The following is a 12,285-nucleotide window of genomic DNA, read 5'->3' on the forward strand; positions in this document are numbered from 1 at the left end:
TCCTTATAGTATGAATCTTCTCAAATGATTTTTACGCCTAAGACCCTAATCTGTTAAACATAAGCCATTGTTTCTTTTTGCGAGCGATCCCCCCGCCCCCGCCCCGCGCTCCCCACGCTCAGACATAATGGCTCACCGCTACTGTTTAACAGATTAGAGTCGAAACTTAGGCGTAAAAATCATTTGCGAAGATCCATACTATACCTCGCGTTTAATCTCAATTCGTTGCCACAGCTCATGTGAGCCAGCTGTCCGCTTTTCAAGTAATCCGAAGAATTGGCGTAGGCACTATTTTTTACGAATGTGACCCTGACTCGTACTAATGAGTTTTTCGAAACATATACGATACTCGTATATCATTTGATATTTACCACTCGCTTTTCGAAGTTATTGATTAGTGAAAGAACCGATGTTTTCCTTTACTGAAGAACTTGAGAAGTATGAAGAAACCGGACTAATCCCAATACCCAATACACTTCTTCTGTGTGTTGGAAGTAGGTTGCATGACGCATGACGCTTGTACAGACGTGCCGTTCACACATAGAAACGCAAGTGATTTTCGATGTATAGCGTGTCCGCCCTCTGCCTGAAAGTACCTGGATCGAAAACGCCTATATCATCAAAATATAAAGCTGCCTAAACCACGTTCAATTTAAACGTTCGCCGGGAAAAATCTCACAAAATCTTTCAATAAAAAGGCTGATTACCTGGAAGTCCTGAAATATATCTTCATTGTATATAATGAAATTTGCACTGTCCCTTAAGGGTCGGCCAGAGACCGATGCCGTTTTGACAATTTGATATCGTTTTTCATATTATTTTGATACGACCTTGAGTCGTGTCATCAAAGCGTAATGGCACGACTCCAGGCCCCTGTTTCACTACGGTCGCATTTGCCACCTGGGTGCGTAGCCAACGTGCCAATCGTTAACGCTCCGTAGCGAACAAAACGCAACTGTCACTGTCGCCCTAATATGGAAGAGTGATAGAGAGCTGAGACTACACTACGGTACGGAGCGTTAATGATTGGCACGTTGGCTAAGCACACTGATATGCTGGTCCTACAAGTAAATATTGACAATAGGTATGTACCGTCTTTACATATCGATCCATAAACGGACAAAAAATTATCAGTCAGGTGTCAATTGTCACTGTGGTGAAATAGGCCCCTGCTGGCCTAGCTAAGTGGTAATCGTTAATAGAAAACGTCAATGGAAAGTGAAATAATACATAGAAATGATCACGTACGTGTCATTTTGGCTAGGCCCCTTGATTGCGTTTCGTCAGCACCAATGAGCGTGAGCCGCTAACGCTAGCTCAAAGCCCGGTTCGTATCAAAACAAGACGAAAACCATATCAAATCGATGAAGTAAAATCGGCCTCCCTAATGAAGTATTTGGCGCCCTCGCGCGCCGTGATTGGAGGATTTGATGATGGAATACTAAACATCAAACGGTGAATAGTTTATCAAATTGTCATTGTTGGCTCCGGAAATATATTTGGGTCAATCAACTTTTTACGTTTTTTATGTGATTCGGGTTTTCATTTAGGTTTTTTTGAGATTTGGAGCAGAGAAAATGTATTAATTATATACTGTATGACTAAGAAGGTTGGACGGTTGGTAGCTAGTTAGTTCAAGACTTGGCTGCAAGAATCTGATTAGTATTATATTAAGTAAGTAAACACTTAATATACACTGCGTTTTTTTTTTCGTTAATTTCAAGGGTGCTTTCCTGAGCTTGAATCAAGTAACTTTCTCAGGCAAGTCACCGGCATTCTAATTAACTCAATTTCGGAGATAGGTAATCAATTTTTTTTCTGGTTAGGCCCCTATGAGCGTGTAGACTTTCCTTAGAGCCTGTTTACATATTGATTAGTGTTTAGTAATAGTTCATACATTTGCTACTAAACTTAAGTACTATCTCGGACGATCGATTTCGAAATGACATTGATATGTCACAGTTTTCAATTGTTTGGTTGAGTTAAATGTAATGCCCTTGTTACAACAACGCTATATGCAACATTTAATTACTTAAAAAAAACTATACCAATTAGTTTTCTTAAACGTACTTAACCATACCCCGAAGTTAACGGAATTCAATAAAAACACAGTGTATAACGAGTTACAGCTTTCACAGCCACTATAGTTACCGCAATACAAACTGGCGAGTGAAGTCTCATTGCTATCTCCTTTACCCTTGCTAAAAGCAACCAAGCGTGAAAGAGATGACATTATGACCTCAGTCGCCAGTTTGTATTGCGGCTATTATAGTATAGAGTAAGTTGTATAGTGTGAAATGCCCGCGAGGCGCCAGCAATGCCACAATTAATAGCCTCGATGCAGTCGCGCGTCATTCATTCCATCTCTGATTCCACAAGCTTACCTACACACGAACGAGTCAGGGTTACTTATTCGGTCAAATTGTGTTGTTTGAAAAACAAATTATAGCCTTTATATTTATAGTAATTTAAGTAATTTAAAAATATTTGTACACCATGTATTATGGTAAATTAAGGATTGGAAACAACATTACGTAACATCAATTTATTCCCTTTTTTACACAAATAAACTATTCTATTCTATTCTTTTATAACCTTTGGGTATGGTGCTACGCACACTAGCGTCCCATCCCCACCCCCTGACGCAACCCTCCCTTTTAGCATAAAATATGTTCCGGATGATAGTTTATTTTTCGGGGAATCTATATATTAAATATAGAAAAAAAATGTCAGTAAAAGAAGTACTTGGAAGGATATTTTTTTACAAGCTTTATCTATGGATAAGGGATACTGCCGGTGATACGTGTTAGATGTCAGTCATGTGGACCGTTTTTTGAAGTCCAAAATGTACTATGGTTTTGTCTAAGTTACGTCGCTGATATAGGTAGTGCACAACACTCGTAGCAATTGGATTTCTCTCGGCGCATTTTATGAAGTCCTTTCAATTTATATTGGATACTGGCCGTCAGCAAAGGAAGTAGCCTTAACGATTCCACTACACCCATGGATTCAGTTGTTTTTTAATATCTTTGAAGTTTTCTCTAATGAAACTGATTTTGGTTTTGTTATTATGGAAAATATTTTTACATAATTTGATGTATTTATATATCAGCCATAGCTATGCAGGCCGCCATCTATTATGCCATCCGCTACAGGTCATAACATAAATAAGTAGCAGCTATTGTAAGGTGCGTTGGGGTTGGGGTAAGATTGAAAGGGTTTTTCATGCGGGGTAAGATGAAAAGTCGTCAGTAATGCTTTGACATACGAACGATTTTTTGTCTTACCCCTCATGAAAAACCCTTTCAATCTATCAACGCACCGTATGAATATTTACTTACTAGTACTTAGCTAAAATGGCAAATAGTAACTCGATGTTGTAAGGATAAGGAAGTAATCTGTCTTGAATATTTACTAGTCTATGGTTTACCTTAAGACCCCGGCTTAAATATTGATCTCAAATGTTCTAATTCAGTATCCTCCTTAAGCTTTAAATTAATTCTAGACCTTAACAATTTCAGCTCGAACCTAGGAAGTAATTCACAAGAGCGTTTATAGCATCTTAACTAAATATACCAAATTTTGCACCACATTTCGTCGCTATACTTACTCAACCTCATATCTGCAACAATCATTTGATGGAAATGTCGCTTTTCTTTCATTCGGGATACGGGTGTTTTTGTCATCAAATGAGTTGCAGATACGAAGTTGAGTAAGTATAGCGGCGATTTGTTATAATTTCTTATCTCCACGACTCAAGGTTGTGAGATTGAGAAGAGATTATTTTTATAGCGATAAGACCTTATTACCTTACTTACAAGCAATCTTATTCATAAATTGTCTTTAATTTCATTTTAGTTGCATTAGTTGCATATAATTTGATTTGTCCCCTAAATAGCTGCACGTCCATAAGTTTAAGAAACAAGTCTTCCGTTCCCTGAGCCAAAAGCCGAAAAATCTCCTTATATGATCATATTTTTCTAAGAGACGTTGATATTCGTAGACGTGGAAAAAATATACGTAGTTCTCGATTATAAAAAACAATCTTAACTTAAATAGTAATTTGACAGCTTTCGAATTTCGATATTGTAAGGCAACGTAAAAATAAGTAAATAAAAATCAACAAAATTCGATCAAAATTGACACAACGCTCTTTGTCGGAAAACCGTTCTTTCTTGCGAAATGTGACAGTGATAGCGGTAAACCGATGTAACGGCCCTAAAATGGAACTTATTTTTTTTTCCAAATTCCCTTGATTATACTCAGTTAATTACTGTTGACTGCCAGCATTAGAAGGCTCAAGGGTATCGCCGAATAATAATTAAATTATTATGGCGGGGCTTAAAACTTGATGCTGGGGGCTCAGCGATGGTAGAGACAAACAAAACTGATGGACAGCGGTTTCACGCTTCAAATATTATTATTATTATTATTTGGAGCCTTACGTGTCCCACTGCTGAGCAAAGGCCTCCCCCTAATTTCTCCACAGATCTCTGTCCAGTGATGTGTCTGGCCACTCCTTCAAAAAGGAGTCTAGTTCATCCCGCCATCGCCGGCGGGGTCTGCCATGTCCCCGATTTGAGTTTTCGGGCTCCCACTCTGTGGCGATTCTTTCTTTCGATAATCTTCAAATTTCTTTTGAGCATGAGCAATACTGATGCATAAGTTGCGGCGGCGACAAACTATTACCAGTTTAACCTCGTGAGGCCCACCATACAAAGTTTCCCTATTTTTAATTTGAACCTTGTTGAATAGTAGATTAGGGTGATTTTATTCAAACTTTTATTGCACAAGCAAAGAAAAATGTACAAACGGTGACTTTCGTTTGTTATAGAAAACAATGAAACAAAAGAAATGCTACTATATGTAGTTTTTGAAAGGTCCGAATTAGATTGAAACCGATTGTAAGATGATGATGGTAAACTTCTGTAGCTCAGTTGGTTAAGAGCGATAGAACCGGTGTTTTAAAAACGCCGCAAGTTCGAGTCTTACCCGAAGCGGTGAATTGTTTTCATTCCTATAAAATTTAGTTTTCCATACTGAGAATCTAAATTTAGTTATGTCTCCGATCGCTTTTGCATATCGAGCGACAAGAGAGGTAAGTAAAATTGAAGAAATTTATTCAGAAAACGCTTAAATTTAGGTATTACATGATACAAACCAATTATTTATTGAGCAATAACATATAATTTGTCACACATTCCACATATAGATTTCAAGCATTATCAAATACAACACACACACAAACACACAACACACATACAAACTAATTTATTATTAAGCGTCACTGAAAAAGTCTCCACTCAGCTTAAGGTCAAGATACCACCTAAGGCTCTCGTCGCTGGTCTTCCGTGGAAACCCTTCCGTGAGCTCGCATCTACACGCTAAAAGTTTTAATTAAATTTAATAAGGCTATAAATAAAATAGATGAACGGACGAACGAAGTGTTTTGCAGTAGGCCCTCTTGGGGGCGTACCCAAGAAGATTCGTTGATAGAAAACGTCAATCGAAACTCAAATAACCCCTCAGGCGGCAAGCTACCTTGAATTTTTTTCTTCTCGTTTGGGGTTTGTCGATGTACGACTGTGATCTTCGCAAGACCCCATGTGCACCCTTAAAGTCCATAAGCTTACACGTCTTTGACGCCGCCGTCCGCACTAATTTGTTTGTTGTTGTATCAATTTGTTTTAATAATTTTATTTACACAATAGCCCCGGAGCGCTAATCAGGGACAAGTTCGTTGAGGGATTTCCGAATTTTCTCAAGTTTCCAATGTTTCACAAGTTTCCAATGAGATATTGTTCTTATTCAATGTTCCTTTGTTACTGGTTATTATACGTTATTAATGGTTTAGTCTGTTTGTTTTGTTTCTAAACTTTAAATTAAACAATGTCCGGTGGTACAGTCAGACATGAAAAGGTCTGCGTTAACAGGACAGTAAAAGGCTGTTTTTCAACAATAATAATATATTTCTCCCGGATCCAGGTTAAAGAATTTGAAGATAAGTAAAACTTATTTTTCATCACACTTGCTCAGTAAATGTTGAATTGCACGCAAGCTTAGCTGGAACTATAGAAAAAGCGTTTTCCCTAGGGAGTAATTAACAGTTTTCTTCTTTATACTTCATTTTTGTATGGCAAGTGCGATGAAATACATTGTGTGTATCTCGGGGCGTAATAATATTGCAAACTCGAGTCTATAAATCTTTAAACTCTCATTTGCAATATTTAACTTACTGTTGCACAATGTACTATTTTCATAAAGTATTTTAGGGTGTTTCGTTTACTTTTGTTCGATCGACTTTAAGTTAAGTCTGTTAATAACATAGCAGATTTAAGAAAACAAAAAAAAATTGTTAGGTTCACCGCAAAACACGGTAGTTAAAAAGTCGTTTGAACTATCTTGAAGGTCCAACGGATTATCGAAATCATATTATTTGCTTATGAGTAAAATGGGGAACGGGATACTATACGCCTTTTTATCCCCATTAATTTGACACACAAGAACAAAATTAAAAAAAAAACGCACGAAGTTCGTAATAAATAACGAACCGGCGACAAAAATAAATTTCCGCCGCACAAACATTTGAATCGTAAACAAAATAAATAATGGCGTAGTTGACTCGGAATTAGGGGCAGCTGGGAAAGTTAACTCATTTCCTTGAAAAACTCGCTGCTGGGGTCACGTCTCACTCCTAACAGGGCTGTGCCATTCCCAAAGGCTTACCAAGTCCGAACATTCGAGTCGAACATTTGGGCAACCGTCTGTCCGTCCTACAGATCTACAATTTACCAGATTGCATGTCAAAAGTGTCAAATATCAAGTTCTACCATCGGAATGATGTCAAGTGTCATTTAAAGTAGGTACTGAATTCGAATATCGTCAGGTGACAACCAAAACTCACTAATCACTACCACAAGTTAATAGCCATAGTGCTCATAGTGAACCGTAGTAGTACAAAACAAGGTTGGTTTTTGTTTAATTTTTTTTTTGTAATTAGTGAGTTTTGCTTGTCACCTGCCGATAATTATAATATATTGACGTAAATTGTTTGCTTTTGTAACTGTGTATCCCAACAAAAACAAATGTGAAATGGGAGCCAGGTTCAATATATAGAATATGTGTTGTTTTCCGACTTGCCGCTTGACTGCGAGTGCGTATCCGTCTGTCTGTCAAGACCTTTTATCTCGGGAACGAAGCGTCCAGGTTGTAAGTTCATATACACGGAACAACAGTAACGCGAAGGCCGAAGGCCAAGCTCCGCGTAGGGCCGAAGGCCCGAAGCGTCCAGGAGATTAGTGCTTAAATACAGAAGAATAATACAAGTGTCGAAATGCGAAGGCCGAAGGCCGAGCTCCGCGTAGAGCCGAAGGCCCGAAGCGTCCAGGATGTCAGTGCTCGCATACACCAATATCTTAATAAGATGTTACGGTTATATAACAAGTTGTTAAGTCTAATTTGGTCTCTGGATCGCCATAGCAATCAAACTCGTCTCCTCCTAGCGTTGGTAATTCCGCCCCAGGACATTAGGTACGTTTCCTCCTTGTAATTACATTTGCTAATATTTCTGTTTGGCCGTTTTAATACGAGTACATCCCTTACGGGTCGCCTATCCCGTGTTACGTGCTACATGATGGCTTTTCTTATTTATTGTGCAAGATAATTCACCTCAAAGTAGACACTTCAAGTCTACAAAGGATCTACTATTTTCTTTAGTAGCTTAAGAGGGTGAGGTCAAGATGGTAAGCGTGTTGGTACATTTTTTATTTCCAATGCTCTTTGTAATTCCTTGGGAAATCAAATAGAGCTACATTAAGTTTTTCTGAGATTGTGGAGCGCAGAATTTTTCGGAAGATAGGTATTTAAATAAAATAATATCACTATCATTGTTTTAAACCGAGATCTTGATTCAGATTAATCAAATTGAAGATCGCTCACGCATGTCCATGCTCTTTTTTTAATTAAAGATACGGATTTTAAAGTAAAAACATTGACATTATTTTTTGTATTTTTGTATGTTTTGGCATCTAATTCGAACACAACGAATGTAACAAATGGATGAATGGATGGGTTGTAACTTGTAGAACAAGTTCAGATACTTATGTTTAATTCAATCCCTTGTAATAAGGCAATAGAAATGATTTTAGATCATATAACTAGTGAGGTGCTTACATAGCTCAGTATACTTTTTTTAGTTTTTCTGTCTAACCCAGTGAGAGCAGGGGGCTTAGCCAAGATGACATTCGTAGGTACATAGACAAACGCTAAACGAAAAGTAAAATTTTATCGAGATAACAAATACTACGAAAAGTCACGTGACAATTTCCATGGATTACCTATATTTATGGTTTTGATTGGGGTTTTCCATTAAAGATTTCTATTAAAGATTTTTATTTTCTATATATACGTTCGATACTAAAATGGTTTCAATAGAAAGACGAAATAATAATTCCACATGTACATTATGTAATCGTATATTATCGAAAATATATTGAATAAAAAACAACAAACACTAAAAAGTAAAAAATTAAATTAAATTATTAAAAATGGATTTTAAAAAATTGAAATAATAAACAACTAATTATCATTTAATTAAAAAGTAAAAAAAAAAGTGTTTGAACAGTAAGTGTCACGTTTTTGGTTGAAGAAATGTCTCTTTTTATACTAACAGATCGGTATCTTATCGCTGTGACATCTTTTAAGCATTGTTCGAATTGGGCCGCAAATCAAGTAACGACTTCTCTTGAAATATACTCCCGAATTTCACTTTTTTTTTCCTAACGCTTCGTATTGGCGTATTCGAATTGGCTTTTTAATAAAAAGCGGTTGCGTATTGTGGGTTTGCGGTGATCGTATTTATCACTGTGTGTTGTGTGTGAGAATATTGTTTCTTGTGCTTGTGTTCGCATCGGTAATGTTGCAACCATAACATTACAGCTGTAGATGAAATCTGAATGTTACCTTAAAGCTGATCTATGAGTCAGCCCTAAGGTCCAGTCAGCGCTCTATTCATACCTGTAGTACTTTACACATTTATTATCACAAAATAGAGATTAAACAAAATCTAAACCTAAATTAGCCTGAGGCATTGTTCCCAAGACACTGGCCGCGTTCCCCCTCTGCAGTCTGCATAGTGAGGCTGAGCTTCTGCGCAAAAAAGACACCCAGACTAGTTTGGTAGAAATTTATTTTACTAGTTTTCTGGTGTCTGACGACCAAGGACCGAAAGTTTCATTTCCGGCACTGTTACCTGTAGTTGGCCAATTTCCTTATTCAACAATACATGAGGAATTAATACCTATAGCGCTGATAGCATAGTGAAAAGATGCAGCTTGTAAACCAGAGGTTAAAGGTTCAAACCCCGGCTTGTACCATTGAGTTTTCGGAACATATATTGTACCTACAGTACGATATATGACAACATTTGATATTTAGTGCAAACCCTGGCTTCGATACTTGGTAATTCGGTGATACTGCATTATTATCTTAAACAGCTCTCACCATGAGGAAATGCAAGCTATAAAATTGATGGCAGCTATCAGTTTTGATGCTTGCAATCGGCAGCGATTTAATTGCTTACATTTCACCATTGTGAGCTTAGCATAAGATAATAACGCAGTATCACCGATAAGCCAAAGTTTGCTACCAGTCTCCATGATTTGCAAAATAAAAACTTCTTTATTTCTATTGGTAGGCGAGTAATAAAGCTTGCAATAAAAGTTTCACTCATTGCAGACTTCCCGTGGCCGGGATAAAGTTACCCGCATCACACGGGCGAGTATCAATTTCTATAATAAATTGAACTAACCGGCGAGATTATCGTAATCTCTTAGGATTTCTATTGAAAAATAAGTTTACAACAAGAACCAATAATTGATATGCTTTATTATCTAGTAATATTCTCAATAACTTGTATTGAGAATATTACCAGATAACAAATCATATCAATTATCCATTTATTGTTAATGGATCCTTGGGAAGAGAAAATGTTCATAACTTTATTTTAAAACCACTACCGTGACGTACTATTTACTTACTTACCTATAACGAAATATTTCAGTAACATTTAAGCAATTAAAATGGACAAAGATACACTGAAAAATAACAAGTATCTTGGAAGGGCCCTGGTGTGGGACGCAACTTGTGTCGACACCTTTGCACAGTCCCACATTCAGGGGACCCGCATTCGGGCCGGCGCTGCGGCAGACCAGGCCCAAGTACTCAAGCGCCGCAAATACTCAGCGTTGCTTAACGACTATGAGTTTGCGGCGCTCGCGGTTGAGACTTTGGGTCCCTGGTCAGCCGACATGAAAATATTCATGGGAGCACTGTCGGCGCGGCTGGTCGACACCTCAGGGGACCCCAGGGCTGGCGCGTACCTCTTTCAACGTATTTCCCTTGCAATACAGAGAGGTAACGCCGCCAGTGTCATGGGGTCCATGCCGCAGTCCGACTTGTTAGAAGGGGTATTTTCTTTATAATTGCGTTCGTTTTTTTTTTGTAGGTAAGTATATTTTATAGTTTAAAAATTGTATTTTTTTTTATTCTGATAATTAACTATATTATGTATTGTGACAATGATGTGTATGCTGTTTCAAATAGAGCTTAAATTTTGGCTCAGTATCTTTTAATTTGATTTTGAGTGAACCCTGGCTTACACCAACTTCCCGCAGAAGGAAGGTTTAAGGAGAAGATGATTGAGATACACGTACGGAATACAAACTTCGCATGTAAGACGTGAGTGAAATGTTTTTAAAAAATCGGTAGGGGTCAAAAACTAAATAATGAAGTCCGACTCACGCTTGACTGCATATTTCTAATAGGTTTTCCTGTGATCTAAAGGTAAAGAATTATTTTGTGTGAATTTTAGACCCAGTAGTTTCGGAGATAAGGGGACGGTATTTTGTTTGCTATTTTTTTTAATAACTTCTAAACTATTTATTTTAAAATTACAAAAAAACATAATTATTTGATATTCTTACAACGAGCTCTTTCATTTGATATGTAACAAAATATAGTTTAAAAAGCATTATTTTTTTTAATTTTCTCATTTACCCCCCAAAAGTGGCCCCCATGTTTGGTTATGTTTAATACTCATTTGTTTATGTTATAACGTTGGTCATATTCACCCAACGACCCACAGTAAATGGCTACACAATTAAAGTTCTTTCGACAAATTCAAATCGGAAACTACCACAAATCCGCTTGCACGTTTTTAACGCCAGCGCCGTATGCGCAGCATATTTTACAATTTCACTAAGCTCTGTTGCACAACGTTTTATAGGATTTACGTTAGCCTTTGGCTGCATTACTGCCGTGGAAAAATCTAGGTGGTCATCGCGGATATCCGCCCTAGTAACACAGATCACTTTCCACCTAACCTGACAATCGTTTGCGCCGCCGTAATCTTTCTCTATCACTTCCATATTAGTGCGACGGGGAGACATTAGTGTTTGGCGATTGGCATCTTGGCTAGGCTCTCTGAGCGTGTACACTCGACGCTGCCACTAATTTTGATACATTGTTTAAAACAAATCTATAGACAATACGACAGATCCAAGCGGTTACTGCTCTACCAATTCTACCATATTGGCGTTATGTGAATTGCGTGGTGGGGGAAAACAAGCCACTATATTGCACGGCGTGGAACGATATATCTTTATACTATTTGAAAGCTGTCAATTGTCAGATAAGTAATGTATCATATGGCCGCTAGGGCGGCACTAAAGTCGTGCACAGATCGCCGTCCCACATTGGCTATGTAAATTAAATATATCAATAAAATGTTCTAAGCGTATAAACATAATCGAAATTAAACTATCGTGAGACATATTTCAAAATATTTAGATCAGTACGGTTTCACTCACTATTATTTTTAGTCGCTTTTGGCGACATGTTTCGGATTCGGACGGAATAGTGAGTGAAACCGTACTGATCTAAATATTTCGTATAAACATAGTGTAAAATGGTGTAGGTAGCATGCAAAATGTATCGAAGACAAATCTAAAATGGAGTGTAGTTTCATAAAATTGAGTCTGTGAGTGGTGGTCTACGGCCCGGAACCGCCCTAAAAGCCCCCGGGGACGGACCGTTGATGAAGCGCTGTGGATATTGATATAGTGGGCTTTTTGTAAGTCCCCGTGGAGTCTATGCAAATTACTGTGCGTAGTTAATTTAGGTTGTTAAAAACGTTATATGTATAAAATGTAGCAGAAGTGGCTAAGAAGATGTTAAAAATTATCTGAACATAATCGCGTGTGTACATTTCGGAGACATCCGTTCTCG

General features: G+C 37.7%; 1 long non-coding RNA gene across 1 annotated transcript in view; it reads right to left on the reverse strand.

Annotated features, from left to right (window-relative positions):
- Positions 1 to 1,903: 1,903 nt before the first annotated feature.
- LOC134744115 (uncharacterized) overlaps positions 1,904 to 12,285 on the reverse strand; it is an 86,565-nt gene continuing 76,183 nt past the window's right edge. The window contains exon 2 of the long non-coding RNA XR_010128065.1: positions 1,904 to 2,042. This is a non-coding gene — a long non-coding RNA (uncharacterized LOC134744115). The remainder of the gene's footprint in view (positions 2,043 to 12,285) is intronic.

This window comes from Cydia strobilella, chromosome 9, assembly GCF_947568885.1.
Source record: "Cydia strobilella chromosome 9, ilCydStro3.1, whole genome shotgun sequence".
Taxonomy (NCBI): Eukaryota; Metazoa; Arthropoda; class Insecta; order Lepidoptera; family Tortricidae; genus Cydia; species Cydia strobilella.